Source organism: Moschus berezovskii, chromosome 6 (assembly GCF_049115385.1).
Source record: "Moschus berezovskii isolate FMDL1 chromosome 6, NW_MosBer_1.0, whole genome shotgun sequence".
NCBI classification, from domain to species: Eukaryota; Metazoa; Chordata; class Mammalia; order Artiodactyla; family Moschidae; genus Moschus; species Moschus berezovskii.
In genome coordinates, this window is record NC_142465.1 from 38,243,009 (window position 1) to 38,266,451 (window position 23,443).

Genomic DNA, 23,443 nt, shown 5'->3' on the forward strand with positions numbered 1-23,443 from the left:
AGGGTACAATACTAAGGTGGCTCAATGGCTAAGAATCTGCCTGCAATGCGGGAGACAAGGGTTCAATCCCTAGGTTGGGAAGATTCCCCTGGAGGAGGAAATGGTAATCCCCTCCAGTATTCTTGCCTGGTCAATCCCATGGACAGAGGAGCCTGATGGGGAGCCATGGGGTTGCAAAGAGTTGGACCTTACTGAGTGACTGGACACGCACACACACACTAACTAAAAGGGCAAGGGGAGTAATTGGGTCCTTGCTGTACTCACTATTTGGGATTGTTGGAGACAGATTTGCCACACTTGTCAGTGTTTTGGGACACTGAGAGTTCATGGAAGCTTATATTCAAGTGTCCAAACTTTTAAAAATGCTTCCAGTTCTACTAGTAAGCAGAAATGCATGTTTGTTTATGGCTTTAAAAATAATTTTGTTCCTGTGACAATGATATTCCAACCAACTGAATTATTTACAGATAATTGAGCATGTAATAGTTCTTCATTACTGGTTGGGACATAGACTTGGATTACTGTGATATTGAATGCTTTGCCTTGGAAATGAAGAGAGATGATTCTGCCATTTTTGAGATTGCACCCAAGAACTGCATTTTGGACTCTTTTGACCATGAGGGCTACTCCGTTTCTTCTAAGGGATTCTTGCCCACAGTAGTAGATATAATGGTCATCTGAGTTAAATTCTCCCATTCCAGTCCATTTTAGTTCACTGATTCCTAAAATGTTGATGTTCACTCTTGGCATCTCCTGTTTAACCACTTCAATTTACCTTGATGCATGGACCTAACATTCCAGGTTTCTATGCAGTATTCTTTACAGCATCAGACTTTGTTTCCATCACCAGTCACATCCACAACTGGGCATTGTTTTTGCTTTGGCTCCATCTCTTTATTCTTTCTGGACTTAGTTCTCCACTCTTCTCCAGTAGCATATTGGACACCTACCAACCTGGGGAGTTCAACTTGCAGTGTCATAACTTTTTGCTTTTTCATACTGTTCATGGGGTTCTCAAAGCAAGAATGCTGAAGTCATTTGTCATTCCCTTCTCCAGTGGACCACGTTTGGTCAGAAAACTAAGATCCTGGCATTCAGTCCCATCACTTCATGGCAAATAGATGGGGAAACAATGGAAACAGTGAGAGACTTTTATTTTGGGGGGCTCCAAAATCATTGCAGATCGTGACTGCAGCCATGAGATTAAAAGATGCTTGCTCCTTGGAAGAAAGCTATGACCAATCTAGACAACATATTAAAAAGCAGAGACATTAGTTTGCCAACAAAGGTCCATCTAGTCAAAGCTGTGGTTTTTCCAGTAGTCGTGTGGATGTGAGAGTTGGACTATTAAGAAAGCTGATCGCCAAAGAATTGATGCTTTTGAATTGTGGTGTTGGAGAAGACTCTTGAGAGTCCCTTGGACTGCAAGGAGATCAAATCAGTCAATCCTCAAGGAAATCAGTCCTGAATAGTCATTGGAAGGACTTGATGCTGAAGCTGAAACTCCAATATTTGGTTACCTGATGAGAACTGCCTCATTTGAAAAGACCCTGATGCTGGGAAAGATTGAAGGCAGGAGAAGGGGATGACAGAGGATGAGATGTTTGGATGGCATCACCGACTGGATGGACATGAGTTTGAGCAAACTGAAGGAGTTGGTGATGGACAGGGAAGCCTGGCATGCTGCAGTCCATGGGGTCACATGACTGAGCGACAGAACTGAACTGAATAGTTCTTCATGTACAAGTAAGAACTGGTTTCCCCAAACTTCAGTTTGCTGCATTGTTCTAAGATTATTTGTAAAAGCTAAAACTCAGTGATTAAAGACAAATGAAAATTCTAAAAAAAAAGAAAAATACTTCCAATAGGAATCTATCTGACCTGAAGCATATTACATTTCTCCAATCCTTCATAATCAGAGTAGGTTGAACATAATATTTTATTCTTAAACTCAAGTTCATCTTTATGAGTATCAGTTTCCGTGCCATCTTGTAGGAGGGACTCTAGTCTTTCTCTGCCCACATTGTAACCACTCATAAAATAGGAAATCCTATCAACACTTCCATTTTTCCAGGAAATATCGAAGGGAAAGCTCCTATAGCCTGATTTTTCCCTTGTCCATCATTGGCTCCTCCCCATGATTTTAGGAAAGTTTATCCGACTAAATTGGCAAGATGGCCATAGTCTGATGTCTGCATTTATCTGTGGACAGAGTTAATGCACCTCAAGGTATGACTGGGTGTGAGGCTGCCCTTGACCCTCGCTGGGCTGCCCAGGAGATAGTTCATTCTGCAGGGCCATCTTCATGCCCATGTGGATCTCAAGGTGGAAATTTGGAGACAGAAGTCCGAGCTGCAGACTCCAGCCTAGCTTCATTAGCAATAAGGCTGATACTTTTATCCTTCTGTGCCTCCTGTTTCTGTTTCTTAATTAATCAAAACCCCCAGGGACAAAGGGTGTAAGTCATTTCACTTTCAAACCCAAGCAGTTGTAAAGGTGATTAGAATATGAGCAAGTTTTGTTACAAATCAAAAGGTCTGGTCCTATTGTACTTTTAATGGCTCTGACTGCTTCCACTACCATTCCATGCTAATGTTCTATTCTGCCCTATTTTACACATAATTGTTTGGGTATGGGGAGAATAACCCATAATGGAATAAACTATGGACTTACTGATTACCTTGCAACTCAGCAGACCTGCTTGCTTACCTTCTAGATTTATAATTAGATTCTGTCTCAATAGCATAGTCTGAGAATGAATTGATGAGGCCCAAATAACTGAGCCAATTTTCGTATACTAGTGTTTTATCGTTCATTATTTCAAATTTTAGACTAATCCAAATTGGCAGGACAATCTGTTCTTCAGTAGTTAGTGCAACATTAAAATAACCTGCCAAATTATCAAAATGCATTATAAAGCAATAGCACTTAAAACAGACTTATGGTGTGGAAATAAATAGATCATAATAGAGAACACAAATAGCATCAGAAAAGCGGCCTTTCAAATTAATGGGGAAAATAAGGGATACTCAATAAATGGTGAAAGAAATAACTTAGTTTTATGAAGATAATAAAGCTATATCCTTATATTGCGCCTTATATCTTGAAAAAAATGCTCATCTAAAAGACTTTAAAACACACAAGTAAATATGTCTTTTTATTTTTTTTACAAATGTAGTGCTATGACTCTTATATAAAGTAGTCAAGTGTTAAAATGTTTATCTAGCTCATTATTAATAAAGGAACAAATAAGATGTTTTAAACTGGTTCCAAGGAGAATTCAAAGAAAAGATACATATATGAGCAACCAGAGATGCTGAAATGAATTTTCTAAAAGATGCAAAACTGGCTGTTTCCACAGGGAGAAATAAATTACACCTCCATTGGACAGAATTCATTTGCTTCTCTGGGCAATAATCATTTCGGTCTCTACCAACTTTCTACAATTTACAGGGTTATGAAACAACTCAAAGACAGAAAAATGAGCAAAATTCATTTAGAATCAGAACTCAGAAGGGACATCTAGTATTACACAGAAAACCTACTAATTTTTTTTGCTCCTTTTAAAACTTCAAATTCTTTCCAATTTTCTTAATATCTTTCCCCTTTTTGACCATAAAAGTCTCTAAGATTATTTTTGGTCATTGAAAAAAGGGCTTTGTTAGGTTTGACCTGATAATTCACATAGGTGCAGTGTCAGTTAACCAAGTAGGCTTTCTTGGGGCTTCCCTGGTGGTTCAGTGATAAAGAACATGCCTGCCAATGCAGGAGACTCAGGTTTGATCCCTGGGTCTGAAAGATTCCCCTGGAGGAGAAAAATGGCAAACCACTCTAGTATTCTTGCCTGTGAAATCCCATGGACAGAGGAGCCTGCTGGGCTACAGTCCATGGAGTCACAAAAGAGTGGAACATGACTTAGCTACTAAACAACAGCAGGGCTTTCTTGGGTTTGTATTGTACAACTATTGGAGCTCTGAATTGCACTTTTAGAAGTCTCTATTATTTTCCAGCTCAAGACTAGGAAGGGCTTTCCTGGTGGCTCAGACAGTAAAGAATCCACTTGCAATGCGGGAGACCTGGATTCGATTCCTGGGTTGGGAAGACCCCCTGGAAAAGGGTATGGCTACCCCCTTCAGTATACTTGCCTGGAGAATTCCATGAACAGAGGAGCCTGGAGGGCTGCAATCCATGGGGTGACAAAGAGTTGGACACAACTGAGTGACTTTAACTTTCAAGGCTAGGAAATCAAGCCCAAGAAATTCCACCATACTTTGCCCATGTTGCCTATAAATCTGAATGAATTCCTCTCTATGTGACTTCCAAAATTTGCTAAGGAGACTGGTCTTCTAGAAAGTGCCCTTTCTCACAATCTGTAAGGATGGTGCTAGACCAGCTTTCCTGGGATGGCTTTGTTGGCACTGGCTTCATAAGTAAAATCAACCTATGTTCACTAGAGGTGTTCAATTAAATGAACATCCTTCATAAATACAACATTCCCAGAAATTGATATACAATTTTTTTCAATTATATACTGGTAGAAAGAAAGCTATGCAAATAACTATACATTGCTCTGAAAGAGTAAAAGAACTCGGAGCTTTTTAATTTATTGATGGTGGGAAGATCAATGAGTTTGACTTCATTTTACAAAAGCAGAGTCTAGTGAATTAATGTAGATTAAAGATAGCTTGAAATAGAAATGGCTTCCCTGTTTAGCCGGAAAAGAGTATTGAAACAGTCTCAACACAACCACAGAAAACTTTCCCTCATTAGCACCTTCCATCCTGTGTAATTCTGCTCTGCTGGAACTTATCTGCTGCTGGACTAAAAGGAGTCATGGGAAGTCACACTCACTTCACAGGTACAGCTTGAAAATTATCTAAGTAACGTCAGCCCAGATACTTGTACCCAAAAGTCTATTCTATGAAGTATCAGTAGTTTCATATACTTGGCAAGTCCTTTTCCATGACGCAGTGGGCCTCTGTGTCTTTGCTTTGTTGTTGCTGTTCAGCCGCCAAGTCATGTCTGACTCTGCAACCCTATAAACTGCAGCACTCCAGGCTCCCCACTCCTTCACTATGTCCTGGAGTTTGCTCAAACTCATGTCCATTGAGTCAGTGATGCTATCTAACCATCTTATCCTCTGTCGCCCCCTTCTCCTTTTGCCTTCAATATTTCCCAGCATCAGAGTCTTTTCCAATGAATTAGCTCTTTACATCAGGTGGCCAAAGTATTAGAGTTTCAGCATCAGTCCTTTCAATGAATATTCAGGGTTGATTTCCTTTAGGATTGACTGGGGTGATCTCCTTGCAGTCCAAGGGACTCTCAAGAGTCTTCTCTAGCACCATAGTTCAAAACATCAGTTCTTCAGCACACAGATTTCTTTACAGTCCAACTCTCACATCCACACATGACAACTGGGAAAACCACTTTGACTATGCAGACCTTTGTCAGCAAAGTGATGTCTCTGCTTTTTAATATGCTGTCTAGGTTTGTCAAAGCTTTCCTTCCAAGGAGCAAGTGTATTTTAATTTCATGGCTGCAGTCACCATCTGCACTGATTTTGTAGCCCAAGAAAATATAACCTATCACTATTTCCACTTTTTCTCCTTCTATTTGCCAAGAAGTGATGGGACCAGAGGCCATGATCATTGTTTTTTGAATGTTGAGCTTTAAGCCAGCTTTTTCACTCTCCTCTTTCACCCTCATCAAGAGGCTCTTTACCAATAGTTGATTTATGTTGATGTTTGGCAGAAACCAGCACAATATTACAAAGCAATTATCTTTCAATTAAAAAAAATAAAATTTAAACATAAATTTAAAGATTAAAAAGTCTCTTTAGTTTCTCTTCACTTTCCACCATTAGAGTGGAGTCATTTGCATATTTGAGGTTGTCAATATTTCTCCCAACAATCTTGATTCCCACTTGTGATTCATCCAGCCCTGCATTTTGCGTGATGTCCTCTGCAGGGTGACAATACACAGCCTTGACGTACTCCTTTCCCAACTTTGAAGCAGTCTGTTGTTTCATGTCCAGTTCTAACTGTTGCTTCTTCACCTGCTTACAGGTTTCTCAGGAGACAGGTAAGGTGATCTGGTATTCCCATCTCCTTAAGGATTTTCCAGTTTGTTTTGTGATCCACACAGTCAAAGCTTTTAGCATAGTCAAGCCTAGTCAATGAAGCAGAAGTAGATGCTTTTCTGGAATTTCCTTGCATTCTCTACGATCCAGTGAATGCTGGAAATTTGATCTCTGATTGCTCTACTTTTTCTAAGCCCATTTGTATATCTGGAAGCTCTGAGTTCATGTACTGCTGAAACCTAGCTTGAAGGATTTAGAGCATAACCTTGCTAGCATGAAAAGTGAACACAACTGTATGGTAGCTTGAACATTCTTTGGTATTGCTCTTCTTTGGGATTGGAATAAAAGCTGACTTTTTCCAGTCCTGTGGCCATTGCTGAGTTTTCCAACTTTGCTGACATATTGAGTGCAGCACTTGGATTTTAAAAGTTCAGCTGGAATCCCATCACCTTCACTAGCTTTTTTTTTTTTTTTTGTAGTAATGCTTCCTAAGGCTTACTTGAACTCACACTCCAAGATGCCTGGCTCTAGGTGAGTGAGTATACCACAGTGATTATTCTGGTCATTAAGACCTTTTTTGTATAGTTCTTTCATATTTTCTTGCCACCTCTTATTAATCTCCTCTGTTTCTGTTTCAGGTCCTTACTGTTTCTATCCTTTATCGTGCCCATCCTTGCATGAAATGTTCCTTGATATCTCCAATTTCCTTGAAGATATCTCCAGTCTTTCCCATGCTATGGTTTTCCTCTATTTCTTTGCATTATTCATTTAAGAAGGCCTTCTATCTCTCCTTGCTATTCTCTGAAACTCTGCATTCAGTTTGGTATGTCTTTCCCTTTCTCCCTTGCTTTTTGCTTCTCTTCTTTCCTCAGATATTTATAAAGCCTCCTTGAACAACCACTTTGCTTCTTTCATTTCTTTTTCTTGGGTATGGTTTTGGTCACTGCCTCCTGTACAGTGTTATGGGCCTCCATCTGTGGTTCTTCAGTCACTCTGTCTACCAAGTCTAATCCCTTTAATCTATCTGTCACTTCCACCGTATAATCATATGGGATTTGATTTAGGTCATACATGAATGGCCTAGTGGTTTTCCCTATTTTCTTCAATGTCTGCTAAAGATCCAGACTTTGACCTGCAGCTTATAGCAGGGCGTCAAGCAACTTTCAAGAATCATAGAACCTGTTTAATAATGAGACTGAAAAGCTGTGGTTAATTTACTAGGTAACTAATGGTTTCTACTCTATCTTAATTATTCTTCCAGAAAACCTTAAAGAGTCGTGTAGTATTCCACTGAAAGGACACCCAGTAATCTATTTTGCCTATTCCAAAGCCTTTCAGAGTTTTCCTATCACTATCTATATATCTGTGGGACTTCCCTATAGTTCAGATAGTAAAGAATCCGCCTGCAATGCAGGAGACCCGGGTTCAATCCCTGGGTCAGTAACATCCCCTGAGAAGGGAATGGCCACCCACTCCAGTATTCTTGCCTGGAGAATTCCATGGACAGAGTAGCCTGGTGGGCTACAGTCCATGGGGTCGCAAAGAGTTGGACATAACTAAACAACACACAGATATCTGTATCTTATGTATACGATGTCTTGGAGAGGGGTAGGCCTTTCTGCATACAAAATGCAGAGGTCACAGAGAAAGTAATTGAGCTATAAATATTTTTAAATTCTCTGTGATTTACAAAGTAGCAAAGTGCAGAGAAAAAAATTTTCAAATAGATGAAACTAACATTTGCTACAGGCCAGTTGCAACTGCTATGACCTGACTCGCAAATTTGAGGTGGAAACTATTCAAAGTATTCCCGTGATCGTATTACCAGGATGCTCCATGCTTCCTTCTTGGTAGTCCCCATCTTGAATTGTCCAAAAACCCTTGAGGCATTTAGCTCCAGAAGTTCCTGCTTCCAAACTCCAGACAAAAGCGAACTTCCAAGTGAATTTAATCAGTTCACAGCAGGCTTTCATCCCACTGCAGCGCAGTTTCTGTTGCTGCCACACAGTGTCACTGTTGAACACTGGCACTGCACAGTGTGTTCCTTTGCCTCTACTGTTAACCATGGTGCACTCGCTGGTCCACAACGCGTCCAGGGTTGAAGCCACAGAGGAAGGATGACTAGTGCAGGCAGTGCTACGGAGACTGCCACCTTGGGAGCCCAAGCAAAGAAGAGCAGTTTGCCAAAGCTTGTTCCCAATGCCCTCCAGTCTGTCTGACTTAGGCAGGACTCCAGTTACAGCTGCACATGGTACCAGGGTCAACTCTTTCCCTCTCCCCTCCACCCCGCTGGGTACTTAAACCTGATATTTGATGCCAGATCTCCATTCCGTATGTCCCACATGGTGAATTTCCCTTTAGGGAATCTATGCTGCTAAGTCATTTCAGTCGTGTCCGACTCTGTGTGACCCCATAGATGGAAGCCCACCAGGCTCCCCCGTCCCTGGGATTCTCCAGGCAAGAACACTGGAGTGGGTTGCCATTTCCTTCTCCAATGTGTGAAAGTGAAAAGTGAAAGTGAAGTCACTCAGTCGTGTCCGACCCTTAGCGACCCCACGGACTGCAGCCTACCAGGCTCTTCCATCCATGGGATTTTCCAGGCAAGAGTACTGGAGTGGCTTGCCATTAAAGTAGTAAAATTCAAAACAGAAGGTACTGGTAACAGAATTAATCCTATCTTTGTGATGCCTCTGCAAATTTGCCTGACTTTCCAACTGTCATTGTTTCAATACCTCAAGGGATGTTTGTCTTCAAACAGTCACTCTAAACCACAAAAATGTTTCCAGTACAGTTCTCCCTTGAGGTGATGCCTGTAAGACTTTTTCTTCTTTGAAAGTTGCTAAACTGTATTCACAAAGAAACAGTTTAAAGTTCTACCTACCCAGTCCTTGGCTACATAGCAGAGAGCTAATCTCCTTAATAAATCAGAAGCTTTTAAAAATCAGTAAGAAAAAATTTTAAATCCCCATGAAAAATGGGCTACAAAAATGTAAAAAAGAGCTACCAGAAAAAAACACTTGAAATGGTGCCCAATCTAATAATCTAACTCACAGGTAAATAAATGTAGTTTAGAACATTTATATAACTTTTAAATTTTTACTTTCATCCTGTTTAAAGCATTTGCTAATGTAATTCTGGTAAGGATGTAAGAAACAGCCATTTTGATATGCAACTGATGATAGTGTAAACTGTTGCAAACTTTTTAGAGATAAATTTGGCAATATCTATTAATATTGTAATTACTCTTAACTTTTGCCCATCAATTCCACATCTGTGAATTTTTTTAACTCACAAGAAGGTACAAAAATAAATGAGTAATATACTATCAGATCCTCATCTAGTCATCTCAATTCATATTCCTGTCTCTCTTTTATCACTGCTTCTGCTTCCCTTAGGATGTTTCTTTGTCTCTTCATACTATACTCTTGAACAGTCTTTATGTTAACACTTCCCCACAAGTAAACCCAGCTCCACCTCCCTATTTTTCATATTCAGGCTCCCAGTCATCCTAGCTCCACATCCCAGATAGAAATTATAGACATTTTCTGATCTTATGCATCGGAAAATTTTTACTGGAAGATGCTTGTTCAACCACAGCTTGATTCTTCATTCAGTTCAGTTCAGTTCAGTTGCTCAGTCGTGTCTGACTCTCCGCGACCCCATGAATCACAGCACGCCAGGCCTCCCTGTCCATCACCAACTCCCGGAGTACACTCAAACTCATGTCCACAGAGTCGGTGATGCCATCCAGCCATCTCATTCTCCGTCGTCCCCTTCTCCTCCCGCCCCCAACCTTTCCCAGCATCAGAGTCTTTTCCAGTGAGTCAACTCGTCGCATGAGGTGGCCAAAGTATTGCAGTTTCAGCTTTAGCATCAGTCCCTCCAATGAACATCCAGGATTGATCTCCTTTAGAATGGACTGGTTGGATCTCCTTGCAGTATAAGGGACTCTCAAGAGTCTTCTCCAACACCACAGTTCAAAAGCATCAATTCTTCGGCGATCAGCTTTGCGAGGGGGCATCAGAGGGCAGACACACTGAAATCATAATCACAGGAAACTAGTTGATCTGATCACATGGACCACAGCCGAATGTGGTCCACTGGAGAAGGGAATGGCAAACCACTTCAGTATACTTGCCTTGAGAACCCCATGAACAGTATCAAAGGGCAAAATGATTCTTCATAGTTAGTTCCAAAACAGGATGGGTAGCTTTTATACATTTTGTGGATTTGTTGTTGGTGTTGTTTAGTTGCTAAGTCTTGTCGGACTCCTTTGCAACACCATGGACTGTAGCCTGCCAGGCTTCTCTGTCCATGGGATTTCCCAGGCAACAGTGGGTTGCCGTTTCCTTCTCCAGAGGATTTATGCTAGTCTGTCCTCAGGCCAGTTTAATCATAAAAATCTATAGTGGTATAACCAGAGATACTTTCAAAATTATCCAAAACTTAAAAATAAGACAAAGAAAAGAAAAACATAATATCGAACTGGGACATTATTTATCAGTGCCACCCACAGATTATTTAATCATCTATAGGAATGTGTATTACTGACTATGTGTGTGAGTCTCTCAGTCGTGTCCAGCTGTTTTTGTGACCCCATGAACTGTAGTCTGCCAAGTCTATGTATTCTGGACATAGAATTGTTCAGGTCAGAATGCTGGAGTGGGTAGCCATTCCCTTCTCCAGGAGATCTTCCCAACCTAAGGATCAAACCTGGGTCTCCTGCACCGCAGGCAGTTTCTTTACCATCTGAGCCACTAGGGAAATCCACTATTGACTATATAGGCCCAGATTTTGTGACAGTCCGTAGCTTATAATATTATGACATACATAATTACATTTGTAATATTTAAATGTAATATGTAATTATATTTACATATGCAATTTGTAATATGTAATCACATATTTATATATGAAATGTATAATTTTTATATATAATGTGTAAATATTGGAAATCATAACTTTAAATATCACATTAAGTATTAATTTATAGATTTTTGTCTGAGAAGCAAATTACTTCTGCCCAGTCAAAATAAAACCTCAAAAGCTTTGTATTTAATTCAGCAATCTTATATCATTCTTTTCTGTTATTATTGTTCAGTCCCAAATTGTGTCCAACTATTTGTGACCCCATGAACTGCAGCATGCCAGGCTCCTCTGTCTTTCACTATCTTCCTGAGTTTGCTCAGATTCATGTCCATTGAGTCAGTGATGCTATCCACCGATTTCATCCTATGTCACCCCCTTCTCCTCTCGTCCTCAATCTTTCCTCGGATCAGGGTCCCTTTCAATGAGTCAGCTCTTTGCATCAAGTGGTCAAAGTATTTGAGCTTCAGCTTCAGCCTCAGTCCTTCCAGTGAATATTCAGGGTTGATTTCTTTTAAGATTGACTGGTGTGATCTCCTTGCAGTCCAAGGTACTCTCAAGAGTCTTCTCCAACACCACAGCTTGAAAGCATCAATTCTTCAGTGGTCTGCCTTTTTTATGGTCCAGCTCTCACATCCATACATGAACACTGGAAAAACCATTGCTTTGACTATGTGGAATGTTGTCAGTAAAGTGACGTCTCTGATTTTTAATACACTGTATAGGTTTGTCATAGCTTTTCTTCCAAGGAGCAAGCGTCTTAATTTTGTGGCTGCAGTCTCCATCTGAATTGTTTCTACATTTTCCCCATCTATTTGCCATAAAGTGATGGGACCAGATGCCATGATCTTAGTTTTTTGAATGTTGAGTTTTAAGTCAGCTTTTTCACTCTCCTCTTTGTTGGTATTTCTTCTGGCAATCTTGATATCAGCTTGTCATTCACCCAGCCTGGCATTTCACATGATGTACTCTACATGTAAGTTAAATAAGCAGAGTGACAGTACACAGCCTTGAGGTACTCCTTTCCCAAGTTTGAACCAGTCTGTTGTTCCATGTCCAGTTCTAACTGTTGCTTCTTGTCCTGCATACAGGTTTCTCAGGAGGCAGTTGAGAGGCAAGCAGGTGAGAGTCCCATCTCTTTAAGAAGTTTCCACAGTTTGTTGTGATCCACACAGTCAACAGCTTTAGCATAGTCAGTAAGCAGAAGTAGATTTTTATTGTAATTCCCTTGCTTTTTCTACGATCTAGCGTATGTTGCGGAGAAGGCAATGGCAAGCCACTCCAGTACTCTTGCCTAGAAAACCCCATGGATGGAGGAGCCTGGTAGGCTGCAGTCCATGGGGTTGCTAAGGGTCGGACTCGACTGGGCGACTTCACTTTCACTTTTCACTTTCATACATTGGAGAAGGAAATGGCAACCCACTCCAGTGTTCTTGCCTGGAGAGCCCCAGGGACAGGGGAGCCTGGTAGGCTTCCGTCTACGGGGTCACACAGAGTCAGACACGACTGAAGTGACTTAGCAGCAGCAGCAGCAGCGTATGTTGACAATTTGATCTCTGGTTCCTCTGTCTTTTCTAAATCCAGCTTATACATCTGGAATTTCTCAGTTCATGTACTGCTAAAGCCTAGCTTGAAGGATTTTGAGCATAATCTTGCTGGTATGTGAAATGAGTGCAATTGTATAGCAATTTGAACATTCTTTGGTACTGGAATACCAATACCAAATCTTTCTTTGGGATTGGAATAAAAACTGACCTTTTCCAGTCCTATAGCCATTGCTGAGTTTTTCAAATTTGCTACCATTATGAGTGCAACACTTTAACAGTATCATATTTTAGGATTTGAAATAGCTCAGCTGGAATTTCATCACCTCCACTAATTTTGTTCATAGTGTGCTACCTAAGGCCCACTTGACTTCACACTCCAGGATGTCTGGCTCTAGGTGGGTGTCCACACCCTCGTGGTTATCTGGGTCATGAAGATCTTTTTTGTACAGTTCTTCTGTGTGTTCTTGCCACCTTTTAATTCTTTTTTAAATGCTGATAAACAGCCAGTCCCTAAAAAATGCCTTTTAAGTTGGTTTTACTATCTTACTTCAGATTGGCTGTGTATTACCTTGAGCTTACTACTTCTATTAAGAAAACTCTAAGATGTGAAATTCCTACCAGTGTTATGATATTTTATGTTACCATATTCACTGTCCTCTCAAGCATAGATTATTTTTTATCTTTGATTCTCAACCTCTTGTTCATAATATGAACACTCTGGACACAAAATAATTTTTGATACTTTTTTTGTGGGCAAAATTTTGATACATTTTTATGGACAAATATTGAAAGTCCAATTTTTAAACATATTACACAGATCAAACAAAGCACATGTGAGAGCGAGATAGGTCTCTGACCACTGCTAAGCTGCTAAGTCACTTCAGTCGTGTCCGACTCTGTGCGACCCCATAGACGGAAGCCCACCAGGCTCCCCCATCCCTGGGATTCTCCAGGCAAGAACACTGGAGTGGGTTGCCATTTCCTTCTCCAATGTGTGAAAGTGAAAAGTGACCACTAGCTGGTGCCTATTTCCTTCTCAGGCTTTGGAAACAAAGTAGGTCTATATGACTATCTCAGCACTTGGAAACTGGGTGTCAGAGGAAATAGTGCATGTACTCTCCCGATGGTTCTTCTCAGTGGTTGAGGAGCAGTCTTTTCAGCTTGGGGAAGCAGCTTACTTTTCACTTTTCATACATCAAAGTTTACATCTGAGGTATAGGTGTGTTTTCCTTTGGAAAAGCATGAAGGTTTGAAAGAGTGGAAAAGAAAGTGTGAAATCTAGTTTTCATTCAAAGCTGGGACACAATGTCCTTATTCCTGGATCTTTTCTCTTAGAGACTTGCAATGAAGCCCTCTGTGTGGCCCACATGCCTGAGGAGGCAGAATCTCCCCAGTTCCCACAGTAAATGAGCAATGACCAACAGGTGTGACGTACCACAGCGTGGAATCAGATGCCTGATGTGGATGCCTACTGTCTTCATAGCTCCTCTGGGGGCCAGGGCAGTTTTCCTTCAGACATCTGTGATCAATTCTGCCCAATTCCTTGCCTGACTCCTTCCCTTCCCTTCCCAGTCCTACTCCCTGACCCCGCTGAGGGTTCTTCTTAGGAATATTTCTTAATAAAGCATTCCTACACAAATTATGCTAATAATTTGCTTCTAGGGAACCCGACTTAAGACACTAAGTTTGCTTCAGCTTCCCAGGTGGCACTAGTGGTAAAGAACCCTCCTGCCAATGCAGGAGCCATAAGAGATGTGGGTTTGATCCCTGGGTTGGGAAGATCCACTGGAGGAGGGCATGGCAACCCATTCCAGTATTCTTGCCTGGAGAGTCCTATAGACAGAGGAGCCTGGCGGGCTACTGTCCACTGGGTCGCAGAGTTGGACATGACTGAAGTGACTTAACATGCACACACACTTTATAAAATAAATGATCTGAGCTTTTTGGAATGTGAAGTCAAGTGGGCCTTAGAAAGCATCACTACGAACAAAGCTAGTGGAGGTGATGGAATTCCAGTTGAGCTATTTCAAGTCTTGAAAGATGATGCTGTGAAAGTGCTGCACTCAATATGCCAGCAGATTTGGAAAACTCAGCAGTGGCCACAGGACTGGAAGAGGTCAGTCTTCATTCCAATACCAAAGAAAGGCAATGGCAAAGAATGCTCAAACTACCGCAAAATTGCACTCATCTCACACGCTAGTAAAGTCATGCTCAAAATTCTCCAAGCCAGGCTTCAGCAGTATGTAAACCGTGAACTCCCAGATGTTCAAGCAGGTTTTAGAAAAGGCAGAGGCACCAGAGATCAAATTGCCAACATCCGCTGGATCATGGAGAAAGCAAGAGAGTTTCAGAAAAACATCTATTTCTGCTTCATTGACTATGCCAAAGCCTTTGACTGTGTGGATCACAATAAACTGTGGAACATTCTGAAAGAGATGGAATCCCAGACCACCTGACCTGCCTCTTGAGAAACCTGTATGCAGGTCAGGAAGCAACAGTTAGAACTGAACATGGAACAACAGACTGGTTCCAAATAGGAAAAGGTGTACGTCAAGGTTGTACATTGTCACCTTGCTTATTTAACTTCTATGCAGAGTACATCATGAGGAACGCTGGGCTGGAAGAAGCACAAGCTGGAATCAAGATTGCTGGGAGAAATATCAATAACCTCAGATATGCAGATGACACTACCCTTATGGCAGAAAGTGAAGAGGAACTCAAAAGCCTCTTGTGAAAGTGAAAGAGGAGAGGGAAAAGGTTGGCTTGAAGCTCAACATTCAGAAAACAAAGATCATGGCATTTGGTCCCATCACTTCATGGGAAATAGATGGGGAAACAGTGGAAACAGTGTCAGACTTTGTTTTTTTGGGCTCCAAAATCACTGCAGATGCTGATTGAAGCCATGAAATTAAAAGACGCTTGCTCCTTGGAAGGAAAGTTATGACCAACCTTGATAGTATATTAAAAAGCAGAGACATTACTTTGCCAACCAAGGTCCGTCTAGTCAAGGCAATGGTTTTTCCCGTGGTCATGTATGGATGTGAGAGTTGGACTGTGAAGAAAGCTGATCGCCGAAGATTTGATGCTTTTGAACTGTGGTGTTGGAGAAGACTCTTGAGAGTCCCTTATACTGCAAGGAGATCCAACCAGTCCATTCTAAAGGAGATCAATCCTGGATGTTCATTGAAGGGACTGATGCTAAAGCTGAAACTGCAATACTTTGGCCACCTCATGCGACAAGTTGACTCACTGGAAAAGACTCTGATGCTGGGAAAGGTTGGGGGCGGGAGGAGAAGAGGACGACGGAGAATGAGATGGCTGGATGGCATCACCGACTCTGTGGACATGAGTTTGAGTGAACTCCGGGAGTTGGTGATGGACAGGGAGGCCTGGCGTGCTGTGATTCATGGGGTCGCGGAGAGTCAGACACGACTGAGTGACTGAACTGAACTGAACTGAACAAATCAAAATCCTGGGGATTTTGTGCTTTTTGGGGTTTTGGGCGGGGGGGAGTAGTGCAGTCCTGGGGGCCTTCTTCCCCTCATTCAAAGTCAAAAAACAACAATCCCTCTGGAATGAAATATCCTTATCAATTTTCCAGAGTTTCTTTTCTCTGAATAAGATAGCCCCCCAAAAATGACACAGAACAGCGTGTTTTTTAAGAAAGGGCCCACACAAATGACAATAGGGTTTTCAAGTACCCCCAACAAGCCTACTCAGGCCCCTCTCAGAATCCTCTGGAAACCCTCCTAGGCCACATCCTCTTTTCACATAAGGCCCTTGCAGGAGACACTGACATGTTTTTGTGGGTTATGTGGAGTGAATGGTAAATACTGTACTGCCTTCAAACTGAAATGGCCAACTAAATATCCTTCAGATCATAAGTTAATGACCTGTCACAGTTCAGTTCAATAGCTCAGTCTTGTCCGACTTTTGCAACCCCATGGACTGCAGCGTGCCAGGCTTCCCTGTCCATCACCAGCTCCTGGAGCTTGCTCAAACTCATGTCCATCGAGTTGGTGATGCCATCCAACCATTTCTTCCTATGTCATCCCTTTCGCCTCCTGCCTTCACTCTTTCCCAGCATCAGGGTCTTTTCCAATGAGTCAGTTCTTTGCATCAGGTGGTCAAAGTATTGAAGTTGCAGCTGTCACATCAGTGTTCAAAATCCTCCAGTGACTTCCTGTATTACTCACAGAAAAAGCTGAAATCCTTCTCTCAATGGGGTGTTTCCATGGTATTTTTAAATTTTATCTATCCACCCCAATCTGGCCTCCTTGCTCCTTAAACATATCAAGCATGCTCTGACCTCAGGGCCTTTGCACTTGTTATCTTTTCTCTTGATGAAAGAGAAAGAGGAGAGTGAAAAAGCTGGCTTAAAACAATATACAAAAAACTAAGATCATGGCATCCGGTCCCATCACTTCATGACAAATAGATGGGGAAACAATGGAAACAGTGAGAGACTTTATTTTCTTGGGCTCTAAAATCACTGCAGATGGTGACTATAGTCATGAAATTAAAAGACTCTTGCTCCTTGGAAGAAAAGCTATGACCAACCTAGACAACCTACTAAAAAGTAGAGACATTACTTTGCTGACAAAAGTCCGTTTAGTCAAAGATATGGTTTTCCCAGCAGTCATGTATGGATGTGAGAATTGGACCAGAAAGCTGAGCACCCAAGAATTGATACTTTTGAACTATGGTGTTGGAGAAGACTCTTGTGAGTCCCTTGGACTGCAAGGCGATCAAACCAGTCAATCCTAAAGGAAACCAGTCCTGAATATTCATTGGAAGGACTGATGCTGAAGCTGAGACTCCAATACGTTGTCCACCTGATGTGAAGAACTGACTCACTGGAAAAGACCCTGATGCTGAAAAAGATTGAAGGCAGAAGGAAAAGGAGATGACAGAGGATGAGATGGCTGGATGGAATCACAGACTGGATGGACATGAGTTTAAGCAAGCTCTGGGAGTGGGTGATGGACAGGGAGGCCTGGCATGCTGCAGTCCATGGGGTCATGAAGAATTGGACACGACTGAGTGACTGAACTGAGGTGAACTGAACTGATTTTTTCTCGTTATCCTTTTCTCATAGTTATCCACATGGCAGTTAACCTCTTTGCTTTCAGATCTCTTTCTCGAAGACCCTCTCTGACCATTCTATTTAAAAAAACAGCAACTCATCTAACGCTCATACCTCACTTTATATTGCTCAGTCACTAAGTTGCATCTGACTCTTTGCAACCCGATGGACTGCAGCACACCAGGCTTCCCTGTCCTTCACTGTCTCCCAGAGTTTGTTCAAATTCATGTCCATTGTGTCAGTGATGCTATCTAACCATCTCATCTTCTGCCTCCCTCTTCACCTTTTGCCTCCAATCTTTCCCAGCATCATGGTCTTTTCCAATGAGTTAGCTCTTCACATCATGTGGCCAAAGTATTGGGAGGTTTGACTCACCAATAGACTTCCAGTGACTATTCAAGATTGGTTTCCTTTAGGATTGACTGGTTTAAGCTCTTTGCAGTCCAAGGGACTCTCAAAAGTCTTCTCCAGCACCATAATTCAAAAGCAGCATTTCTTTAGCACTCAGCCTTCTTTATGGTCCAATTCTCACATCTTTACATGACTACTGGAAAAACCATAGCTTTGACTATACAGACCTCTGTTAGTAAAGTGATGTCTCTGCTTTTTAATATGCTGTCTATGTTTTTCATAGCTTTTCTTCCAAGGAGCAAATGTCTTTCAGTTTCATGACTGCAATTTACAGTCCACAGTGATTTTGAAGCCCAAGAAATGAAAATCTGTCTCTGCTTCCATTTTTTCCCCATCTATTTGCCATGAAGTGATGGGACCAGACACCCTGATCTTAGTTTTTTGAATGTTGAGTTTTAAGTCAGCCTTTTCACTCTCCTCTTTCACCCTAATCAAGAGGCTAATTCCTCTTCATTTTCTGCAGAGGAAATACCTTAAAGTGGTATCATTGCATATCTGAGGTTGTTGATATTTCTCCCTGCAGTCTTGATTCCAGCCTGTGATTCATTCAGCCAGGCATTTCATGTGATGTACTCTGCATATAAGTTTAACAAATGGGGCTGTGACAATATACAGCCTTTCATGCTCCTCTCCCAGTTTTGAAGCACATGTCTAGTTCTAACTGTTGCTTCTTGACCTGCATACACATTCCTCAGGAGACAGGTAAGGTGGTCTGGTATTCCTATCTCATTAAGAATTTTCCACAGTTCATTGTGATCTGCACAGTCAAGGATTTCATGTAGTTGATGAAGCAGAAGTAGATATTTTTCTGAAATTCCCTTGCTTTCTTTATGACCCAATGAATGTTGGCAATTTGATCTGGGGTTCCTCTGCTTTTTCAAAACCCAGTTTGTAATCTGGAAGTTCTCAATTCATATACTACTGAAGGATTTTGAGTGTGATCTTGCATGCATGCTAAGTCGCTTCAGTCATGTCCGACTCTGTGTGACCCTATGGACAGCAGCCCACCAGGCTCCTCTGTCCACCGGATTCTTCAGGCAAAATACTGGAGTGGGTTGCCATTTCCTTCTTCCAGTGTGATCTTACTACCTTGCAAAATGAGCACAGTTGTATGTTAGTTTGAACGTTCTTTGGCATTGCTCTACGTCCCTTATTTTCTTTTTGCTGATAGAATTCTTACCTCCATCTGAAATGTTTTATTTTGTTCATTTATTGAAGATACGTCTGTCCATATCTGACATGTAACTCATAGAGGGCAATGCAAGTGTACTCAGTTGCTCACTCATGTCCAACTCTATGAGACACAATGGGCTGTAGCCCACCAGGCTCCTTTGTCCATTGGATTTTCCAGGCAAGAATACTGGAGCTGGTCGCCATTTCTCCTCCATGGCATAGAAGGCAGGGTTACGTCTATTTCATTCACTGTTGTAATCCCAGCAACTGGAACAGGGTACATGTTCGATAAATAATCGTTGAATGAGTAAATTACGGTGTTTACATTAAGTCATTTTCCTCCTTGAAGGGTCATAATCAGATTCAGCATTCAATATTATGCTTCCAGATTTGTTTTTCTCCCCCTTTACAAAATTTTTAAATTTAATTTAAAATATTTTTCTTTATAGGTATTTTTAAAATTATAAGCACCTCCTTGCAACAAGACAAATTTTGTACAGATGTATTAAGAAGTTAATTAATAATATTCTCTTATAATCTGCTTTCTGAGGCAGTAGTAATTAATACCTTTTTCCATACACTCATACAGATCTCAAATAAATGTGGGACTGAATTTGTTTTTAGACCACTAGACTAGTACTTAACATGAGAAATATACATTTAAATATGGTGGTTACACACATAGATTCCAAAAATATGGTATTGGCTCTGCAAGCTCAGACATATTACTTAATATTTTGATGCTTGCTTTTGCCTTTGTGGCAGTAATAACAGAGCAATTCCATAAGCTTGCTGAGGGATTAAATGACTTAATTAAAACAACAACCAAAACTTAAAATAGTATATATTGTACTGTAAGTACAAAGTACATTATCTAATTTTTCCCCCCACTTAACAGTAGAGCTTGGATATCCTTTCAACAAAGTACCTATAGATTTAGTTCAACTGTGAATAATTTCATAGCATTTCCTGCTATGGAAAAGCCAGAGAAATAATTTTTTCCAGTCTTTCCCCTGATGGTGGACATACAGATTTTTACAGTTTTTACCAGTATATCGGTTCAGTTCAGTTCAGTGGCTCAGTCGTGTCCAACTCTTTGCGACCCCATGAACCACAGCACACCAGGCTTCCCTGTCCATCACCAACTCCCAGAGTCCACCCAAACCCATGTCCATTGAGTCGGTGATGCCATCCAACCATCTCATCCTCTGTCGTCCCCTTCTCCTCTTGCCTTCAATCTTTCCCGGCATCAGGGTCTTTTCAAATGAGTCAGTTCTTGGCATCAGGTGGCCAAAGTATTGGAGTTTCAGCTTCAACATCAGCCCTTTCAATGAACACCCAGGGCTGATCTCCTTTAGGATGGACTGGTTGGATCTCCTTGCAGTCCAAGGGACTCTCAAAAGTCTTCTCCAGCACCACAGTTCAAAAGCATCAATTCTTCAGCACTCAGCCTTCTTTATAGTACAACTCTCACATCCATACATGACCTCTGGAGAAACCATAGCCTTGACTAGATGGACCTTTGCTGACAAAGTAATGTCTGTACTTTTTAATATGCTGTCTAGGTTGGTCATAATTTTCCTCCCAAGGAGTAAGCATCTTTTAATTTCATGGCTGCAGTCACCATCTGCAGTGATTTTGGAGCCCCCCAAAATAAAGTCAGCCACTGTTTCCTCATCTATTTCCCATGAAGTGATGGGACCAAATGCCATGATCTTAGCTTTCTGGATGTTGAGCCAACTTTTTCACCCTCCTCTTTCACTTTCATCAAGAGGCTTTTTAGTTCTTCTTCACTTTCTGCCATAAGTGTGGTGTCATCTGCATATCTGAGGTTATTGATATTTCTCCCGGCAACCTTGATTCCAGCTTGTGCTTCATCCAGCCCAGCGTTTCTCATGGTGTACTCTGCATATAAGTTAAATAAGCAGGGTGACAATATACAGCCTTGACATGCACCTTTTCCAATTTGGAACCAGTCTGTTGTTCCATGTCCTGTTCTAACTGTTGCTTCCTGACCTGCATACAGGTTTCTCAAGAGGCAGATCAGGTGGTCTTGTATTCCCATCTCTTTCAGAATTTTCCACAGTTTATTGTGATCCACACAGTCAAAGGCTTTGGCATAGTCAATGAAACAGAAATAGATTTTTTTCTGGAACTCTCTTGCTTTTTTGATGATCCAGCAGATGTTGGCAATTTGATCTCTGGTGCCTCTGCTTTTTCTAAAACCTGCTTGAACATCTGGAAGTTCATGGTTCATGTATTGCTGAAGCCTGGCTTGGAGAATTTTGAGCATTACTTTACTAGCATGTGAGATGAGTGCAGTTGTGCAGTAGTTTGAGCATTTTTTGGCATTGCCTTTCTTTGGGATTGGAATGAAACAGGACTACAATAAATATGTAAGACTGCAGGTCCTTGAAAATCGATCTATTATTTCTCTGGGATAAAAATCTCAAAAGTGAGATTGCTGGGCTGAAAGGTCTGTGCTTATTTATTTTTAATAGAAGTTGAAAAATTACTCTCTAAATTGTTATAATAATCCACTTCCTCACAAATATGTATCTGCCCCTTTTCTGCACCTTCACTGGAGCTGGATACTGGGACACTTTTAAAAATATATATATTTATTTATTTCACTGGGCTGGGTCTTCACTGCAACATGCTGGCTCTTAGGTAGCAGCATGCAGATTCTTATTTGCAGCATATGGGATCAAGTTCCCTCACCAGGGATCAAACCTGGGTCCTCTGCATTGGGAACTCAGAGGTTTAGCCACTGGACCACCAAGGAAGTCTGATACTGGGATACTTCTGAAGTTTTGCCAAGTTGTAACCAATAATGGGATCTTGTTTTTATTTTAAATTTCTAAACTGTTAATCAAATTGATCATTTTTGCATATATAAGCAGCTTTAATTTCTTTTTAAATGAAATGCCTATTCATATTCTTTACCAATTGTCCAATAGGATTTTAAAAATTGATTCCTATTAAAAAAAAGGAACACTTTATTACATGTATTGTAAAATATTTAATTTTCCCCAGTCTGCTGTATTTGTTTTGGGACTGTGATATATTGAATCCTTTTATTTTCTGCTTTCATATAATAAAATATAGCTATTTTTACTAGATGATTTTAGGTTTTTCTGTTTCTAGACTTTATAAAGAAATCCTCTTTTAGTACCAAGTAATAAAAATATCTTCTTAAAATTTCATCTAATGTATTTGTTATTAATATTTTGTTTAGAATATTTAAGGTCTTCAACCCATATGAAGTAAATTTGTGTGTGTGAGAGGTGGGGATATAACTTTCCATATAGATTAATAGGTTGGTAAGTCAATACCACTTATCATATAAAACATTCTGTCAACTTTTTGTTAAGTTTTCAAGTATATTTTGATCTTTTTCTGGACTTTCTCTTCTTCCCATCAATTTTTCTAGTCCTATGCTAAAGCCATCTAATTTACAGTTGTTGTTTTCTCTAATTTACCATCTTAACCATTCTTTAATTTTTTAAGTATTTTTTATTTATTTTGCTGCATCTAGTCTTAGTTGCAAACGTGGGATCTTTAGTTGTGGCTGCAGGCATGAGGACTCTTAGTTGCAGCATGTGGGGTCTAGTTTCCAAACCAAGGATCAAAGCTGGGCCCCCTGCACTGGGAGGATGGAGTCTTAGCCACTAGACCACCAGGGAAGTCCCAGTTGTTCTATTTCTTATTTTAAAAACATTTTGAATTTACTTATGACATTTTGCCTTTTTTAGTTTTATTGAAGTATAACTGACAAATAAAAATGTAATATGTCTGAAGTGTAACATCACGAGTTAACATATATGTACATTGCAAAATAATTCTTCTTGTCTAGTAAATTAACACTCCCATCACCTCAAATATTTATCCTTTTGTGTGTGTGAGAGATAAAACAGATAAGTTCTACTCTCAGTGAATTTTGATTACACAACACAGTGCTATCAACTATAGTTACAGTCATTTCATGCTTTAATAATTGGGAAGGCAAGCCCCTCTTAATCCTTCTTTTAAAAAAGTATTGGTTACTTTGAGATATTTAATCTTACCTCTTGATTCTAAAATAAATTTTCCTAGATTTTTTAAAGCCTTTTGGAAAGTAGCGCAGATGCCCGCATCCCCCACTAGCAAGTGGGGGCTGGGCAGGAGGCGCTGGATGCATTGCTTAGAGTAAGGACAGGACCTGAATGCCCCAAGGGCAATCTAAGGGAACTAACTTGAGATAGCAAAGCAGACTGTGGGACAGCTACCCCTTGAAAAAGC